Source organism: Sarcophilus harrisii, chromosome 2, assembly GCF_902635505.1.
Source record: "Sarcophilus harrisii chromosome 2, mSarHar1.11, whole genome shotgun sequence".
Taxonomy (NCBI): Eukaryota; Metazoa; Chordata; class Mammalia; order Dasyuromorphia; family Dasyuridae; genus Sarcophilus; species Sarcophilus harrisii.
Genome location: NC_045427.1, coordinates 87148379 through 87169185, shown reverse-complemented (window position 1 = coordinate 87169185; position 20807 = coordinate 87148379). Strand labels below are relative to the sequence as shown.

General features: G+C 32.1%; 1 protein-coding gene across 5 annotated transcripts in view; it reads right to left on the bottom strand.

The window, feature by feature from the left end:
* SOCS5 (suppressor of cytokine signaling 5) overlaps positions 1-20807 on the bottom strand; it is a 77272-nt gene that overhangs the window by 16417 nt on the left and 40048 nt on the right. For 4 of the 5 annotated variants that reach the window (XM_031950429.1, XM_031950430.1, XM_031950431.1 and 1 more), the window contains one exon: positions 14070-14134. The exons of the other annotated variant lie outside the window; for it this stretch is intronic. The gene's annotated coding sequence lies outside the window, so the exon portion shown is untranslated. The remainder of the gene's footprint in view (positions 1-14069; positions 14135-20807) is intronic. 5 annotated transcript variants of the gene reach the window in all.

The following is a 20807-nucleotide window of genomic DNA, read 5'->3' as shown; positions in this document are numbered from 1 at the left end:
TATATTAAAGCTTTTTATTTTCAAAAAGTATGCAGAGATAATTTTCAACATGACTCTTGAAAAACCTTGTTTCAATTTTTTCCCTCCCTTCTCCCAATCCCCTCTCCTAGATAGCAAATAATCCAATACATGTTAAACATGTGCAATTCTTCTATACATATTTCCACAAATGTCATGTTGCACAAGAAAAATCAGATCAAAAAAGAAAAAAAAAACAAAATGCAAGCAAACAACAACAAAAAGAGTGAAAATACTCTGTTTTGATCCATACTCAGTTCCCATAGTCCTCTCTCTGGTTGTAGAAGGCTACTCTATCACAAGACTATTGAAATTGGTCTGGATCATCTCATTGTATAACTTTCCTTTTTGCATATATGCTTTTACTATCTTTTTCTTGTCTATTGCTACAATTGGCGATTGTTTAAAATGCCAAAATTTCTGACAATAACAGACTATCTTGCTTTATTTGTGATCTTACTAGACAGGGTTCTAACTTATATCTACTACATATAGTGCTGATTTTTTGGTTTTACATAGATAATCTTTTGATAAGAAAAACTTTATCCTATAATTTACCAAAAGGTTTTTTTTTGTTTTTTGTTTTTTTTTTGGACAGGGGGATGGGACATTATTAATAAACATGCTATTTTAATAGTTTTAAAGTAATTATAATTTATTATGTCAAATTTTCTTAAGGCTGAACCAATTCCTGGTTTAAATCCTACCTGGTCAGAACACCCAAGATGTTTTGATGATTTGCTGTACTTTCTTTGCTAATATTTTACTTAAATTTTTTTGCATCAATATCCATTAGTCTAATAGTTTTTTTTTCTGTTATTTTTTTCGTGCTTAAATATCAAAACCATATTTGCATCACAGAAGGAATTTGCAAGGATCCCTTTTATTATTTTGTCAAAGTTTAAATAATATTGTGATTAGTTATTATTTGACTTTTTGGTAGAAATCATTTGTAAATCTGATTCTTGTTCCTCTCTCCTTCCCCTTTTGAAAATCTACTCAAATTCAATTTGAGAATTCAATTTTTCTAATATTTATTTAAAATTCTCTATTATTAAAATGAATCTCATTTTTATAAATACAATTAATTTAAATGAGCAGTTCTGGTATAGAATTAAACAGAATATTTTAATATTCTTTATTTCTTAATTTGTTAGTTATTTTTGATTTCTGATACTATCAATTTGGTTTCCTTTTCTCTTATACAAAATTTTATGGGCTGATGGTTTATCTGTTGTCTTGAATTTAAAAAAAAAAAAGCCTTTAATTTGTCAGTTGAATTTTTTGTTTTCAATTTTGTTGATATATTCTGTGACTTTAGAAATTTCTATAAAAAGCTATTAAAATTTTTAAAATTCCTATTTTAGTTATTTGAGATATTTTTACTTGTTTCTTTCCTTATTTCCTTAATAAGTTACATGCCCAATTCATTGATCTGGGTCCCCCCCCCCCCCACTTCTTTCCTGTTGATGAAAACATTCGGGGATATGTTTTCAAGAAAATTATTTTGCCAATAACATCACTTGACAAGTGAATCTGCAACATTCCTGGAAAAGGAGTCATCTTGTCTCTACTTGGGACACTTCCCAGGGAAATCCCTATCTAAACAAGACAGTTCATTACATTTTTGGAGAGCTATTATTTTTAGGGAGTTACTCCTTATATTGAAAAAAAGCTTTCCTTTCTTAGAAACCCCCACAGATACTTCCGTATGGACAAACCTAATTCTTTATTTAAAAAAAAAAAAAAAAAAAAAAAAAAAAAAGAGTCCTTTACATAGCCTTTCTTATTCTATGGGATCTCCCCTGAAATATCAAATTCCTTCACAAAATATGATGACCAATGTTCTAATAACAGTGAATTTGGAGTCAGTAAGATTTGGGTTTCAATCTTGCATCTTCCTCTTCCCAGATGTGTAATCCTTGGCAATTCATTTACCCTGTTCCTGAGGGTACAATTTCCTGAGTATAAGTCATATCTTCTTCACATGAACTGTTTTTTAATTCCTCCCCCCCATAACTGTATATTCAATTTTTTTCCTTAATCTAAGCGTAGACCTTCCTTTATTCCTGTTCAATTTAAGTTTGTTCAATTCAGTTTGTCTTGTTACAGCAAGTTAAGATTGTTTGGATCCTGATTCTGATGCTGATGCTAATCCTGATATTAGCTACCCTAAGCTTCCTGTCATTCAAAAATTTTATAAACCGAAGTAGCTTTCATCTACCTTATTGATAAAAATGTTGAACAGAACAAGGCCAAAGTCAAACTGATTCCTCCATGCTGACACTATTTGATTAAGAATACTCTCAATAAGTCAGGTTGTTCAAAAAAGTCAAATTAAACTAAGTTCACCATCATCCTATTTAAAAGTCTAACTCACTCATACCTTTAAGAAATTTAATCAAGACGTTCATCTACTTTGTATGGAGCACTATGCAAGATAAAAAATTTTTAGATAAGATAATGTCTCTATCACTAATCTCGCATTCCAGTAGAGAGGAAAGACACAAAAACAGACTAGATATTCCATGACACATGTACTGAACTGTTGAATCCAAGTGCTATGAGAAGCTTAGGGAACCAGTTTGTTCCAAGAGTATGGGGAAGACTTCATGGAAAAAATGACATTTACGCTATACTTTAAAAGATGGAGAAGAATCCAAGAGGGCAAGTGAGGGGAAGCATTCTGGGCACAGAGAGCAGCATGAATAAAGACTCCAAGGCAGGAAGGTTCAGGATCTTTTCCTGAGGTGGAAGGATTGTACTTGAGTACCTTGAACATAAAAGGCCATTAATTTTTGAACTAATTATCCCACTGAACATCTAACTTATTATATTTTTCTTGTAAACTTTTGTAGCAAATAATTCTTTAAAAATTGAGGAAGGTAGTGTATTTGTTGCTTTGGGGAAGAGAGGGAAAAGGAAACTGACCTACACTTCCCTCTTCTACCCCTAAATAGACATTAGGGAATTCAGAGGAAAGAGGTAGCACTGAAAAAAAGAGCAAAAAGCACTAGTGATCTATATCCTAGGGCCTACTAGCACACAAGAAGAATGGCCCTACAGAGGGAGCAGTTTGGAAGGGAGTTGGATTAATAGCCCCCCAAAAAACAACAACAACAAACAAGCTCTTTCCTCTCCCTCTTCCTTATGCTAGAAGATTCAATTCTAAATTTTTGTCTCTCTCAACTGTCTAGAACATAGAAAGCTTTCTACTTAACCAAGTGCTTTGTAGATATTCAAAGACCAGCAGTAAGTGGACTTGTTTTGTTTCTTTTTGGGGGTAGGGAGTGTTAGGAGGAAGAAGAGCCTAATATATTTCTTCTTATAATAAAGAAGTTTTTTATTTTTAAGCTTTACTGTAACTTGTACAATTTAACATGGGCATTTGGGCCTAGCCAACAGTTCCACCCCTGACACAGCCAATAAAAGCCTTAAATTTTTGCCTAAATTTAAAAATAACACAAGTCTTAAACTGTGGCATAACTTCTGTGCCACAACTGGAAATGTCTTCTCATATGTAACATCTGTCCAACTGAATATTTTATGAATCATTTGAACTCTTGTACTGTTTCCTAGGAAACACTTTGGGAATTTAGATGTTCAAAACAGTCTGCATTCCTTAGTTCTGGCCAGCACAGTACAGATTAGCCATGCTTAGTTTATGTTGTAGATTAGCTATAATGTCAACTACGTTCATGGGTTTTTTTTGTTTTCGTTTTGGGTCCAAATGTTTTTGGACAAATTGATGTCTCAAAATTTAATTTTCTTCTCTATTACATACTGAATAATTATAAAATTCTAATGTTATATCTTATTCTCTGACTAGACAATGCTTTTTATAGTACTATACTGTTTTGAATGTTTTAATGATATTCTTTTGATCTGGCTAACTCTATTAGGGCCTGCTTCAGTCAGATTGCCCTGCACTATATTATGCACAAGAAGAAAATTACTGGTGGCAATAAGAAAAATATAGAGTCAAGATACTCTGTTATGACATCAATGGTATGGATATTGTATGGATATATGGTATGGATCAACTAAAGTTACAATTCCTTCATACCGTAGCCTACATAATTCTTGGTCATGTCTTTTTATAAACTATTCTAAAGAACATGAACTTAATATCCAAGATATTAATCTAATGTCAATAATCTCAATTCATAATTGGTTCAACCTTTCTGGTCATATTCACCCCCATATGATAGCTCTTATGCAAAATGCTTCAGCCATTTTGTTGTATTTTAATTTGTAACACTGGGAAAGTTGCAACTTCTTTAGGTCTCAATTTTCATCTCTATAAAATGAGGCATCTAGCCCAAATTATCTCCGATACTCTCTCTAAAATCCTATGAGTTTCATAAATTGCCATGGCCAAAAAATAATTTTTTTTCATCATCTGGTTGTTAGCCTACTTGTGACGAGTCCCCTCCTAACTTATGCAGGCTGGTCCTCAGAAAGCTTATTGTTGGAAATGCCCTTGAGACAGTAGTACAGTAAAGCTGATAGAAGCAGAACAGATTAAAAAACAAAAACAAAACTCAAACTCCAAAAACTGCTGTTGGGGGAGGAGGGAGGACCTATATCTATAAAGCAAAGACAGAATCAAAATGCGAGCATCCGGTGATTCAAAAAAGGATTTCCAATTATGCTATCACACAATGCAAAAATTAAAATTCTTAACATTAAAAGATAAGCAAATTACATTAGGTTTAAAGGAATTACAGACAATAAAACATATGGCATAGAAACTAAATTCATATAAGAAAAGTTAACTGAGGTATAAAAAGATATGGATGGTAAAACAATAATAGAAAATGTAATGTTCCTTTGTAAAGCTTAATTAATCTAACAAAGATAAATAAAGAAGAAAATAGAGTATAGAATAAACTTTTGGAAAATTCAAAAGAAGAAAGATTTATGGAGTAGTCAAAAAAAGAAACATTAAAAAATATAAATAATCCTCAGCACTAAGTGGCACCAGCACAGAAAAATTACAGATAAATACAGACATAGTAAATCATACTTTATAGATCAGAATAAAATAAAAATAATAGTACAGGGAGCATGGGTAAAAGGCAGATGATAATAATAATAATAATAACCCCCAAAACAAGTGGATTGAAAAACATAATAAAAATAATAATTACGTAAAAAGCAATGATGATAATGATGAGGCAGCTACCAAAATTTATGGAATGAAGCTAAAGTTATTCCATAAGAAAAATTACGTTGCTAAAACAATAACAAAATAAAAAAGGCATTTAAAGAACTGAGTATCAATTTAAAAATAAGAAAAATTAACAAACTGAACATTTTTAAAATCAGGAAAAATAAATTGAAAACCAAAAGACTATACAAACTACAAAACTAAAAGCTAATTCTTTAAATGACTAATAAAATTGACAGAAATTTTGCCTCCAAATTAACAACTTCAAATAGTTATTCTAAAATTAATTCAAAAATGGAAATTGTAACAGCTATGAAGAAAATAATCTTTATTCTGTACAAATTTAAAAGAGAATCCTATCAAACTTTTAAAGAATAGTTAACGATTTTCAAGGAAACACTCCAAATGTCTTTTATGAGAAAAATATTGTCCTAAAATTAAACTAGAGGAGAAAGCAAAGAGAATATAGACCAGTATTCACACAATGATCAAACTGAACACATACCAGGGATATGATGATTTAACATTAAGAAAACAATGAACACATAATAAAAACAAGAGTAAATGCCCTTACATAACACACACACTCTATATATACATATATACACATAAATGTACATATATACAACAAATGTAAAGGAAGCCCCTGACAAAGCAGAGAATTCACTTATGCTAAAAATCATATAAAGCACAGGCAGAAGCATTTTTTTTTTTAACAGTGTATACAATTGATAAACTCTAGAAAATTTCCCAATAAACAGAATAAAATAATAATAATTTTTTCATCACTGTGATTTGAAATAGTTCTAGAAAAAGTAAGACAAAAGAATTTCAAGACAAAAACAATGTCTAATGGGGATAGGATGACTTGTTTGAAACTGTCATATTTCTTTTATTTTTTTTTTAAGCTGTGGCACACTAATTTTTTTTTCTTTTTACTATGCATTTAACACATATGAGCACTTAAATAGAATTATGAAATCTCAACAGTTTGTGAATCTCTATTATGTAGTTTGTTTTTAAAAAGCATTTATTAAATTTAAAACACATAGACTAACATTTGTCTGATCATCTAGGTTCTCTTCAGAACGTCTTTGTTTTCCCTCTGACTTAAAAAAAAATTTTTTTTCCAAATTTTCTGCCTCTTTTCTCATACACATTGAAGAGGCAAAAAATACCAAATACATTACAAATATTATAAAAGTCATGCAAAACAAATTTCTATATTACCCATGTTTGGGGGGGAGGAGGTAGAAAATAATGCTTCAATTTATACTTTGAGGCTATCAATTCTCTGAAAGTGAATAGTATTTTTCATCACAAATCCTTGGAATTATGGTAACACTATAAGTTTGTTAGAGTTCCTAAGTCTTTCAAAGTTGATTATCTCTAAAAATAGTATTATTATATAAATTGATCTCCTGTTTCTGATGTAATTTTTACTCTGTATTAATTCATACTAGTTTTCTAAGGTTTTCTGAAACTATCACTTTCATCATTTCTTTTAGCACAACAGTATTCCTCACATTCCTAAACCGTTATTTTGTGTAGCTAGTCTCCCACTGATGGGCATCCTTTCAGTTTCCAATTCTTTTGAAAAAAAAAAAAAAAACAAACAAACAAAAAAACCCCCACCACTCCTATTTATTCCCTGCTTTTTTTGATCTCTTTGGGATCTAGCAGTATCACTAGCCACATCAAAGGACATGTACAGTATGCCTTCGAAGGCATAATTCTAAATTGCTTTTCAGAACAGTTAGATTAATTCATAGTTCCATCAACAGTGAACTAAATAATGTACCTATTTCTCCTCTAACATTTTCTACTTGGGGGAGGGAGGAGAGGAGACATTCATCTTAAGCCAATCTGATGGGTATGAAGTGGTTATCTCAAAGTTGTTTTAATGACATTTCTCTACTAGTGGTTTAGAACATTTTTCCATATGGCTTTGGTGGTTTGGATTTCTTCCTCTGAAAACTGCTTATGTAGAGTCTTTGAAAATTTGTCAATTGGGAAATATTCCTTATTCTTGTAAATTTGATTCTGTTCTCTATATTAATAGTGTTTGATAAAACCAAAGACGTTGGTTTATGCCTAGTTTCTGTCAAACTACTTTCAAGTATTTCCAACACTTGTTAGAAAGAGCTCTAAAAAAGTCATTCTTTGATAATGATTGATATAGCACCGAATAAACAAATTACTTTTAAATATTTGTGTCATTTGTTATACATTGGCTTAGTTTACTCATGGGCAATTAATATTTCTTCAATTATTTTTATCTGTCTTTGTGTGGATAATGAGTGTTATTGTTGCCAGATGGCACCCATTCGTGCTTCCAAACTAGTTCAGGGATTCACTGGGTTTGCTTTCTAATCTAGTTACTTCCTGTGCTGGTGCTCAGTGTCAGCCCCTTTGCTAGAATGCTGAAGGAGCTGCAGCAACATGTTCCTGTCTAAGCTCCTGCCCCAGCTTCCAAAGATCTTCCTATTTTTCTAAACTGTCCTGATTTGGGAAAAGTCTATGACTTTGTCTTCCAACAGAACTCAGTCTAGTCTGTTTTCCAGGTTATTGTCGAAGAGGTTTGCTAGGAAGATAAGGGAAAAATGCTTTCTTTCACTCTACCATTTTGTTTCTTACTATCCTTATATTTCCATTTGTTGACATGATGACATACTGGATAATTGCAGATAAGCGGCAATAAATAAATGAGACATTAATAGCTTCAGTAAAGTTGTACTTATGAAATAGATCCACAAAAATCAGAAATATTTCTATACAGCTGTAACGGAGTCCAGGAATGAATAATAGAAAGGGAAGTTTCATTCAAAGTAACTGTAATATCATTAAAATAGCTGGAACTCAATTGACCAAAGCACACTCAAAATTCATAGAAAATTACAAAATGCTCCATAAAGAAATCAAGAAGCTAATGAATTAGGAATGCAATTAAAAAAAAAAAATCCAGGAAACAATGAGAAAAATTCAATAAACCACAAAAAAGAAATTCTGAAATTCACATCAACAAAACTGGAGAAAAAACTACCCCAAAACACAGAATTGACCAAAAAAATAATTTTTTTATGGACAAAAAATGCTTTTAAAAATGAAATAAAACAACAAAATAAAAAAGCACTAGTAAATTTGATTTAGGAAAGAAGAAAAACCAAATTACCAATATTGAAAATGAAAAAGGAGAACTCAAAAAAACAATGAAGCAATAAATTTAATTATTAGAAATGCCTTTATCCAGTTTTATAACAATTCATGGAATGGATGATTATAAAATATCTGAAATGTTCAGATTATCAGAAAAAGAAATAGGTGATTTAAATAACAAGGAAATTGAATAAAACATAAGTGAACTCCCAAGAGAATAAACTTTAGACCAGATGGCATTATAAGAGTTCTATCCAACAGTTAAATCCAGTACTAACAAAATAAAAAAATTAAAGAGATCCTACGAAATTCCACCAAAGATAACACATATAATTTTTATATCTCACTAAACAAGGAGAATCAAAACCAGAGGGAAAGCTACAGAATGTTCCTAATTAATACTGAAGCAAAAAAAATTAAACAGTAGCAAAGAACTACAAGCAACTTATTACAAAGATTATACATTTTCACCAGACTGGCTTTTTATTAGAAATGCAGAGTTGGTTCAATTTTAGGAAAATTATTAACATAACATAAACTACAAATAGTATAATATCTCAGAAAAAAAAATTCATCTAGAGGAATGGTTAAGGTTCTCAAGAGAAATGAGGGAAAAAATGGGGAGTTCAGCAATATCAGAAACCAACCTCCACCGCAAAAGAGTAATAATCAAAACAATTTGGTACTGATTGAGAAATAGAGGTTGATCAGTGGAAAAAATTAGGTGGGAAAAAATGTGGTTACTAGAAAGTATAGTGGATAAAGTTCTGGACCTGGAAGCTGGAAGACCCAAGTTCAAATCCAGACTTAGGTACTTCCTAGTTGTATTACTCTGATTAAATCATTAATCTCTATCTCAGTTTCCTCTCCTATAGAATGACAATAATAATAGTACCTTACCTCTTAAGGTTGTACAGGTATCAAATAGGCTAATTGTGGAGTACTTTGCATTAGTATTATGTAACTGCTAGATATTATTTTAAGCAAATTAATAACAATAATAATAATAAATAAATAACACCCAAAGACCCCAGTTACTATGGTAAAATTAGGGAAAAAAAATTGTTAGGAAAACAGATAAGTAGTCAGGAAACTAAAAAGCTAAATGTAGACTAATATCTCATTCCATATAAGAAAATTTCTAAATGAATACCTGCCTTAGACATAAAAAGTGATATCATAAACAAAATTAGAAGAGCAAGAAAATAACTGCCTTTAAGATCTATTGATAGGGGAAGAGTTCATGAACAAACAAGAAATAAAGAAGAAAAGTGAAGTTAAAATAGATAATTTTAATTCCATTAAAAGAGGAAGAATCAAGAAATTGTACTCAATAATCCACTGTTAATTAAATAACCCACTATATATAAACCAAATTAGCTAAAAGGAATAAAATAGTAACTCAGAAAATATATTTGCAGCAAATTTCTATTAAAAGTCTAATTTCCAAGACTGATAAGGACATGATTTAAAGTTATAGGAATAAGAACAATTTCTCAATAGATTAAAAAAAAATCAAAATAATATTAAAAGGCTATTTCAAGAAATATAAACAATTGATAATGATATGAAAACATGCTCTAAATCACTAGTAATTGGAGAAATGAAAATAAAAAATACTGAAGTCTTACCTCCTACCTATCAGACCAACAAAGATGACAAAAAAGGAAGATGGAAAATTTTGGAAGGATTACTGTGAAAAAGAAGCAGTGACATCTCTACTAGAGTTCCACCTAAATAAAGGGGGAACTACGACATTAAAAAAAAAAATTTTTTTAATTATAATAACTTTTTATTGACAGAACCCATGCCAGGGTAATTTTTTTTAAAAAACATTATTCCTTGCACTCACTTCTGTTCCTATTTTTCCCTCCCACCCTCCCCCATCCCATAGATGGCAAATAGTCCTATATATGTTAAATATGTCACAGTATATCATAGATACAATATCGATGTGCAGAACCAAACAGTTCTCTTGTTGCATAGGGAGAATTGGATTCAGAAGGTAAAAATAACCCGGGGAAGAAAAACAAAAATGCAAACAGTTTACATTCATTTCCCAGTGTTCTTTCTTTGGGTGTAGCTACTTTTGTCCATCATTAATCAATTGAAACTGAGTTAGGTCTCTTTGTCAAAGAAATCCACTTCCATCAGAATACATCTTCATACAGTATCGTTGTTGCAGTATATAATGATCTCCTGGTTCTGCTCATTTCACTTAGCATCAGTTCATGTAAGTCTCTCCAAGCCTCTCTGTATTCATCCTGCTGGTCATTTCTTATAGAACAATAATATTCCATAACATTCATATACCACAATTACCCAACCATTCTCCAATTGATGGGATCCATTCATTTTCCAGTTTCTAGCCACTACAAACAGGGCTGCCACAAACATTTTGGCACATACAGGTCCCTTTCCCTTCTGTAGTATCTCTTTGGGGTATAAGCACAGTAGTAACCCAGTCCTAGTTCTTTACAAAGATTGCTGTGTGATCTTGAATAAATTCCTTAACCTTTCTGAATCACATCATCTATTGGTAAAGTAAGGGTAAAGATACCTGTTGCATTATACAAGCTTGTTGTGGGGAGTGAATGTGATGAAATGACCTTGAAAAAAACATAAGGGGCTAGATATTTAAATGCAAGATGAGATTATACTTCTCTGGTGTGTCCCACATGACTAAGACTATGGAAGACACTTAATAAATATGGCTTAAATTTAATAGACTTATCTATTTACTTTCCCTGAATTATGATATATAGTTTAGTTTCAGAAACACATATTGTTTCTGTCCTTGGTTTTCAGGTGAACTGGCTTTTTATCGTGTTTTTATTTTGCTCTGACCCATTATCCTCTCATTTGTTTTACCCACTTCATATAACCCCTTATGGTGAAAGCAAGAAGAGAAAGGGATCCACATGTGCAAAAATGTTTGTCGCAGCCCTTTTTGTAGTGACTAGAAATTGTGAACTGAGTGGATGCCCATCATTTGGAGAATAGCTAAATAAATTAAGGTATATGAATGCTATTGAATATTATGGTTCTTTAAGAAATGGTAAGCACAATGATTTCAGAAAGGCCTGAAGAGACTTACATAAGTTGATGCTAAATGAAGTGAGCAGAATCAGGAGATTATACATGGCAACAACAAGATTATCCAATAATCAATTTTGATGGACACGACTCTTCTCAATAATGAAGTGATTCAGACCAGTTCTAATGGTCTTGTAATGAAGAGAGCCATCTACAACCAGGGAGGGGACTAACTAAGTGTGGATCACAACACAGCATTTTCATTCTTTTTGTTGTTGTTTGCTTGCACTTTGTTTTCTTATTTTTTTCTTTTTGATCTGTTTTTTCTTGTGCAAGAAAATTGTATAAATATGTATACACATATTGGATTAACAAATATTTTTAACATATTTAACATATATTGGACTGCTTGCTGTCTGGGTAAGGGGGTAGGAGAAAGGGAGGGAAAACTTGGAACACAAGATTTTACAAGGTTCAATGTTGAAAGATTGTCCATGCATGTGTTTTGAAAATAAAAAGCTTTAACAAAAAGAAAGAAAAACTGTAACAACAACAAAAAAGAAATGGGAGATTATAACCATGAACATTGCATGTATTTTTCCAGTATGTTAGTTTGTTTTGCTTAACTGGGGGAGGCAGGAGAAGGAAAAGGGACAAATGTATTGGGAAATTAAGTGTTATAAAAACCCTAAGACAGCAAAACAAATTTATTTTTAAAAAAAATCAAAGAACTTATTTGAGCATTTTAAGATGCCTCTTCAAGAATTAGCCAAGACTAACAAAAAGATATTTAAAAAAAAGTAAGGATTCAAACTGAGTATAAGTAGTTAGATATGTCTCTGATAATTACTAAATGGTTGAATCAAAAAGAATATACAATTAATCTTTAATATTCCCATTTAATTTCTACAACTTTTAAGCGTTCACATAATTTTACTGAGAATGTCATTTTCATTTTGGCAATTGTAGCTATGCACAGTAGGAAAAAACCCAAGGTGCAATAAGCACAAGTTTGCAATATCCTATTAGGATACGTTAGTTCAAACTGGTACATCCTTCACAACCTCCAATGTTAACTGCCAGCTATGAAGGGCAGTCAAATGTCAAAAGTGATGTCAAGATCCCTCTAGTCTCAGCTATCATTCAACAGCAGCAATTTAAAACCTAGCAACCTTTACCTTGGTTTTCAGAGAAAACAATAGAGAACATCATATAATCTCCTCAACCTGCCATTCTGACACAATGGAAGGTAAGATGCAAATTTAAAAATGTTTTTTAAAATTTTGTTTGCTTTTTAGTATTTATCATACTTTCTAATGTGTTGTGTATTATATGTTGTTATAAAAAGTGAATAGTCTAAACAATGTTTTTTAATTATGTTAGCAGAAACGATCACACAATTAGGCAATTACTAATGAGGAAAATGTTTTCATGTATCAATTTTATTTTGTGTACTATATTTTATGGGTTATTTTATAATTACTATGTTAGGAAAATACATATTATCACAACTACTAAAAGTTTTACTCTTTCACTAAAAATTGCTGAAAATAAATTTTTTTTTGCTTACAGTTCTTTATAGTAAAACATTATTTCTGACAATATGCACTTAACACCAGTTGTCTCAAAAAAAAAAAAAAAAAAAGAATCCACAAGATTATGCAGATCAAAGAACAGATCATAGAAATAACAAGCATTTTCATGAAAGTGACAATGATAGAAAATAACAAAACTTTTGAAGGTAAAATTGTTCTTAGTGGGAAAAGCCCACATTCAACCTCAAAAAAGAGAAAACAAATGAATGAACCAGACATGCAACTAAAATAACTAGAAAAGCAATAAACTAAAAAAGTTTTGTTCCCAGTAAATGCCATTCTTGTAAATTTTAAAAGATAGTTATAACGATGGTTTCTTTTTATTTCTTCACTTATAATAGTGGTCCGACTGATCCTCTTAGTTAACAAGTAGAACAATGGAGAAATCATTATTTTCTAGTGAAGTGATCTAACAGAATCTTTTCCATTATAACCTAGAGAATCAATCTTTATTCTCCTGCCTCACTAACCAACCAAAATATTATTTTTTATATCACCATTCTCCATATTTAACCTGGAAATTTGAGAAAATTTTTAGAACTTTTCTCCATTTTTACTTGCCATATAAAACTTCACTAAGAAGAATGAATTCTTCTTTTGAAATCTTTTGCATGTATCCCTTCTAATGCTTGGAAACATTCACAAATCTGAGACCAATTAATAATAAAATTTCTTAAAGACAAAACAATTTTATCTTCACAATAAATTCAAAAATGATTTAAAAAAAATAAAGGGTCAACCTAGAGGCACAGTATGGTTACAGATAAAAGAGTTAGAAGATATAGGTTCTAATCTTGGCTCTGCTACTTCACTTTGGTGCAATGTTGGGCAAGGAATGTCACCTGTTTTGAGAATCAGAATCCTCATATTTAAAATGAGGGCATAGGACTAGATAAATCTTGAGGGCCCTTCCAAGTCAGAATCTCCAATCTTATGATCCCATCTACTTTTAAGTTAACATCAATTTAAAGGCTTAATTAAGTCAGAAGAGATATCCTTTGATGATTACCAAGACCAATTTTCCCCCTCTGGAAATACCTATAATAAACCCAAGTTTCTGAATGAGTGTAAGAGAACAAATGTATACTCACTGGAGAGAAGTATGTCTTGAAATTTTCATTAATGTTTTCTGAACAGTACTAAAGTTTTTCAGAACCTGAAAGAAAACGTATACTAAGAATGGCAATCTTCATGGTAACTCCCATTTTATTATATTAAAATCTTAGCACATGATAATGTCATAAGTCATATACTCCACTATATTTGTTGATTGTATAGTAAACAATTTATGGCTAATAGTTACCATAACTAGCATACTAATTTTAAAAAAAGAAAATTCCAAAGCCCATAAAGATTACACTGATGAATCAGAAAGTATTTCTGAATTTTACATTATATTACATTACATCTACTACTGTAGATACAGAAAGGTAAAATATAGGGGACTTAAATTTTTTTCCCAATGATTTACCTTAGAGGTAGAGTGAAAAAAAGAGCAGGGGAAAGGAAGTAAATCAAAGCAATTTGAAATTGTTACTTCTTTATTTTTCCAAGAAAAATACAAAATGTTGTATTTAGAATGAGAATAGTGAATGAACATAAAGAATAACATTAGTAAGGAGGAAAAAAAAAAACACCTAACAACTTTAGTACTATGTAATGTCTTCTTTTTTCTTCTGCAGGAAAAGGCAAAGGAACATCATGAACCTCTATTTCCCCAAGTGCTCAGAGGCAAAAATCTATCCCATTCACCAATTAAACGTACATTAGAGAAACTACTGTCCTCTCTGAATATCCAGATTAAATAGTTAGGATAATTAAAAATATTTTCTACCTCTTTGAGATAATAGAAATTTTCTCAGAAGCCTTTTAGATTCAGAGAAATATCAGTTAAGATGATATAGTAGCCTTGGGAGTCAGGAAGTCCTGAGTTCAAAGCCAGTCTCACCCATTTACTAGTCATGTAATCCTGGACAACTCAAATCTCTCTAAGCTTCAGGATATTCCTCTGTAAAATGAGGAAATAAAAGGCATCTACTTCTCAGGGTTATTGTGAAGATAAAATGATACTTACTAATTATTTAACTTGAAATAAGGTAGTTTGATTTCCAAGTAAAACTCAATGCATAAAATTATCTATATTCCGCAGATATATATATATATATTAAATATATTAACAAAATGGTTTCTTAATCTGGGATCCACTAAGGTCCCTAAAAAGTCCATAAAGATATTTCATAGCATCTATAAACTGAATGGGAAAAAAATATTATTGTAAATAAGTTCTAATTGAAATTTAGCATTTTCTTCTATTATGAATGTAGATAATCAGCCACAGTCATATTAGCAGTTCCCCTGACTTTTTCAACAATCACAGGTATTTTCATGTTACATTTCTATTGCAGATATCTTAAAATAACATTTATGTTTATCATTATTTCAGAATTACTATAGTTAGAGGATCATGTGCTAGAATGCATAAGATCAAATTCTTTTAGTTCATAGATTTTTTTCAATGTAATTGTTTTCCTTTACAATCCTAGTATTTTATGCATTAAAAAGATTTTAAGGGGGTATCATATATTTTACCAGATTGTCAAAGAAATCCATGGCACAAAAAAAGTTAAGAAATTCATTTTATAAATCAATACCATCCCCTATGATCTCAAATATTTCATTGTCACCATGGACAATACTATTACCATTTTAAAAGTTTCTATTTTGCAGGATACCACAGACCAAGTCCTTCTCTCAGCTTCTGTGACATATTTTCAAAGTTCCCACTGACATCTATTAAATACTCTTCTCAACTGGCTACTCAGTTCTATTTTGGACATCCAAAACTGAACACATCTTCCTCCTTTTAATCAGTTAAATATCTACAAAGTTTCCTAGTTTTACAGACTTCCTGTTACCCAAATTGGAATCACCTTTAATCCTCCTTATTACCCTCTAAATACAGAAGTAAAACACGCTGATTTTGCTTCAGTTCATTTCTTGTATCCATCCTAATTACTTCATTTCCCTGGAATCCATCATAAAAATCAGCTTACATATGACTTTACTAATAAGCTTCGAAACTAGCCTACCTTCATCCAGTTTCTTCCAATTTAAGTAACTTTCTCTAAAATGGCAACCTTACATCCTTCCTTGTTCAAAAGTTTCTATAGTTCTCACTTACAACAGAACACTCTCTTTCTCCCTCTCCCTCCCTGTCAATCTAGAGGGGAGGAGGAAGCAAAAAAAATTTGGAACTTTTTTGCAAAACATGAATGCTGAAAACTACCTTTATGTGTATTTGGTGAAATAAAAATCTATTATAAAATTTAAAAAAAGGAAAAAAAAAAAAGGAAATATATGCAGTTAAAAACTCTTGTCCTTATGTAACTATTCTTTGATTCAATATCTTTTTAAAAAAAACATCTTAATCTTTGACAATCACTCTGCTACACATGTCAACAAAAACTTAAAGGATTCTGGATTTCTTGTGCTCAAAGAATTATTTCCTAGCAAAAGGCATTCAACATGGGTTGTTTTTATCTTTTTTTTTTTTTTTTTTTTGCAACAAACCAACCACTCAAATATACCTCAAAACTCAAAAACACGAAAAGACGTAACAAATGGAACTTGATTTAGTTTTTAAACAGTAGAGAGTTGTGTGTACATGGACATAGCTCCTATCTCAGCTGAACACTGTCATTCTAAATTATCTGGGGGGAAGGATAATCTTGTCATGGCCTATAACATTGAAATTTTCATAAAAAAGAATGCTACAAACATTCAATTACATTGCAAAGGATAAACAGTTAAATTTAAATGTATATTTGAAAAATCATCTTTTTCTATCTTATCTATTCATCTGTTTATCTATCCATCTGTCCATCTATCTATCCATCTATCCTTCCATTCATCTATCTATTTATCCATCTATATCTCTTTCTCTATCTATCAGTCCAGACAATTCTCCAAGACTTTTAAATTGGAGAACAGTTGATGAACTGCATTGATAGAGGGAGTTTGCTCAATAGAAATTCTCTAGACACTGGTAAAATCATAGTTAGAACAACAACAAAAGGCACAGAAATACAAATTGGGTTGTCAATAAAAGGTTCTAACAGTTAATAATTCTAAAATATTCTTCATTAAAAAACTTCTTTTTACTTAATTCTGGGCAATTCAATTAGCTAAGTGTTCAGGCTGTCAATATTAACATATTACTGACCAACAGAAATAATGGTTTTATACTTACAAAATTATTTAAACCTCTTTTCCATAAGATAGTAAAACCAGAAGTTAAAGCATTAATTAGTACTCTACAAACAACCTCCAAACTGAACTAACAACACAATTATAAGTACTTTGTGTGTTTTAAAATAATAATAATCACACAATATTAATTATCTGGATCTCAATCTTGAAACAATCCATGTCAAGAAAGGCATATGGAAAAACCCATCTTAAAACAAAGGCTTGGCTGAGTAGATACCCATCAATTGGAGAATGGCTGAATAAATTGTAGTATATGAATATTATGGAATATTATTGTTCTGTAAGAAATGACCAACAGGATGATTTCAGAAAGGCCTGGAGAGACTTACACGAACTGATGCTGAGTGAAACAAGCAGGGCCAGGAGATCATTATATATTTCAACAACAATACTATTTGATGATCAATTCTGATGGACCTGGCCATCTTCAGCAATGAGATGAACCAAATCAGTTCCAATGGAGCAGTAATGAACTGAATCAGCTACACCCAACGAAAGAACTCTGGGAGATGACTAAGAACCATTACATTGAATTCCAAATCCCTATATTTTTGCCTGCCTGCATTTTGGATTTCCTTCACAGGCTAATTGTACAATATTTCAGAGTCTGATTATTTTTGTACAGCAAAATAATGGTTTGGTCATGTATACTTATTGTGTATCTAATTTATACTTTAATATATTTAACATCTACTGGTCATCCTGCCACCTAGGGAAGGGGGAAGGGGGAAGGGGGAAGGAGGAAGGAGGGGAAAAATTGGAACAAAAGGCTTGGCAATTGTCAATGCTGTAAAATTACCCATACATATAACTTGTAAAAAAAAAAACTATTTTAAAAAATAAACAAATAAATAAAATAAACAAAGGCTTGGGATGTTCCCAAAACTTTATATCTCATTTTTAAGGGAGCAAAAATTATTTTTAAAATAACCTTTTAACTAGCTCTTTCAAATGCAATTACTTTACTTTTTCCTAGCAAATATACACAACTTAAAAATATTAGAACATAATCGTTATTCTCATTAATTTATATATCTAAAAGGCATTTTCCTCTAAAATACTTTTTATTTTTAAACATTAGCACAATTTTAAAATAATTTGATTTCAGATTAGCAAAGGTACCAAAGAAGAAAAAGGCTTATTTTATATGGCTTATTATAAACCTTCACTAGGGTTCTGTCATACCCTTTCCTCAAAAAAAAACCATGACTGGGTTCTAGAAGGGTACTCTGAAAAGCTCTGGCTGGAACAAAGCTGTGTTTTGGAATATACATGCATGCATGCACTATACACATAAGTCTATTGTGATGAGAGGCCAAGTTTAAATTAAGAAAAATTTCTTATTAAGACAGGGCAATGAATTTTTAGGCTCTAATAATTCTCAAAGGCTTAAGTAGATTTACTACTTAGATTCTCCCACATAACATCCCACTGCTCATTTCCCTGTCTTTTACTGGACTATTCTCCCCCTCCCCCATGCCTGTGGTGAATTTTCAGAGAATCTCAAGAACTCTGTGGTAGCAGCTTACCCCAGGCCACATATCCTGTTTCCAGCACAGCCTTTATCAGAGAAATAATTCTTGTGGAGGAGAGGACAATCAGTTCCAAACTTCCCCCCCACAGGGCACCCCAGATGAAGTAGCAAGCTATTCTAAAGTTGAGATATAAGACAGAAAGCAACAGCATATGCCAGGTGAGTTAAAACAATGATATGATCATCAACTTTCCTCAAACCTGGATGAAGACTATCCAAGACAGTGAACCTAAGTGACTTGGCAATAGTAACGCTTCTAGTGGACATTCCAGTGACCACAGGATTTATCCTGAAGAGCAAACCATTGTGGAGATAAAGTCTGGCAATGGTTCTTTTCAGGGTTATAGCCATGGTCACTGTAGATTCAGAAAAAAGTTCTACCTTTACTATTGTCATTATCAGTCGATATTAGATATCAGAAATGAAATATTAAAAAAGAAAAACTGCCATCTGTTGTGCAGTTGCACCCTAAAGACCATGGAGTTTTCCATCTGACATATAGCTGAAACTTTCCCTATGTTCTATCTCACTAAAAAACAGCTAGGTGACAAAGTAGATTGAGTTCAGGGTTCAGTCAGGAATATCTGAGCTTAAATCCAACCTCAAACTCTTACTACCTGTGTGACCCTGGGCAAGTCCCTTAATCTGGTGTGTCTTAGTTTCCTCATCTGTAAAATAAGGTGGAGAAGAAAATGACAAACTGCTCCCGTATCTCTACAAGAAAACCTCAAATGGGATCACAATGAGAATATGAGCTTCTTGAGATAGGAATTGTCTCATTCGATACCACTATATACCTGTCAGATTGGCTAGAATGACAGGGAAAAATAATATGGAATATTGTGGTGTTATTCTTTTTCTAATATATGACGATTCTCTGTGAGCAGGTTTCTTGGGGAGGTTTTCTGGAGGCAGCCTTAGTTTCAGAGTTCAGAGTAATAATCACTTCAAACGCAGCCAGCTGATAAAATCCAAACGTTTATTTTCTCCTTCCAAGTCTTATCTCTTTCCTTAGGCCTGGTTAGCTTCTTAGAGCCTCTCTCTCTCCTTGGTTCCAAGAGCTCTTGCAACTTGTCTTTTAGCTCTTCCAGCTTTTGCCTCTAGCTCAACTCCGACTCATGGCTTCTCAATCTCCAACTGACGCTCCCCTCTCAATCTTTTCAACTGAACTCTCCTGACTGAGCTCAGCTGTTTTTATGTGCTTTTAGAGGTGTAAACTCAAAGGTTGACTCCTCCTCTGAGAGTGGGATTATGGGAGGTGTGAATTTGGATATCTCATACTGAAATCTCCCAAAGTGTGAGCTAATGTGTGAACTCTCAAAGGTGTTAATTTAAGAATTGTTTCTATCAATTCCATTGAGTTATCACCTTGTTTCAAGTTCTGGCTCATAACAGAATGTTGGAGGAGATGTGGGAAAACTAGGACACTGATATATTGTTGGTGGAACTGTGAATACATCCAGCCATTCTGGAAAGCAATTTGGAACTATGCTCAAAAAGTTATCAAACTGTGCATACCCTTTGATCCAGCAGTGTTTCTACTGGGCTTATATCCCAAAGAGATTTTAAAGAAGGGAAAGGGACCTGTATGTGCAAGAATGTTTGTGGCAGCCCTTTTTGTAGTGGCCAGAAACTGGAAACTGAGTAGATGCCCATCAATTGGAGAATGGCTGAATAAATTGTGGTTTATAAATATTATGGAATATTATTGTTCTGTAAGAAATGACCAGCAGGATGATTTCAGAAAGGGCTGGAGAGACACGAACTGATGCTGAGTGAAATGAGCAGGACTAGGAGATCATTATACACTTCAACAACAATACTATATGATGATCAATTCTGATGGGTGGCCCTCTTCAACAATGAGATGAAACAAATCAGCTCCAATAGAGCAGTAATGAATTGAACCAGCTACACCTAGGGAAAGAACTCTGGGAGATGACTATGAACCACTACACAGAATTCCCAATCCCTCTATTTTTGTCCACCTTCATTTTTTATTTCCTTCACAGGTTAACTGTACACT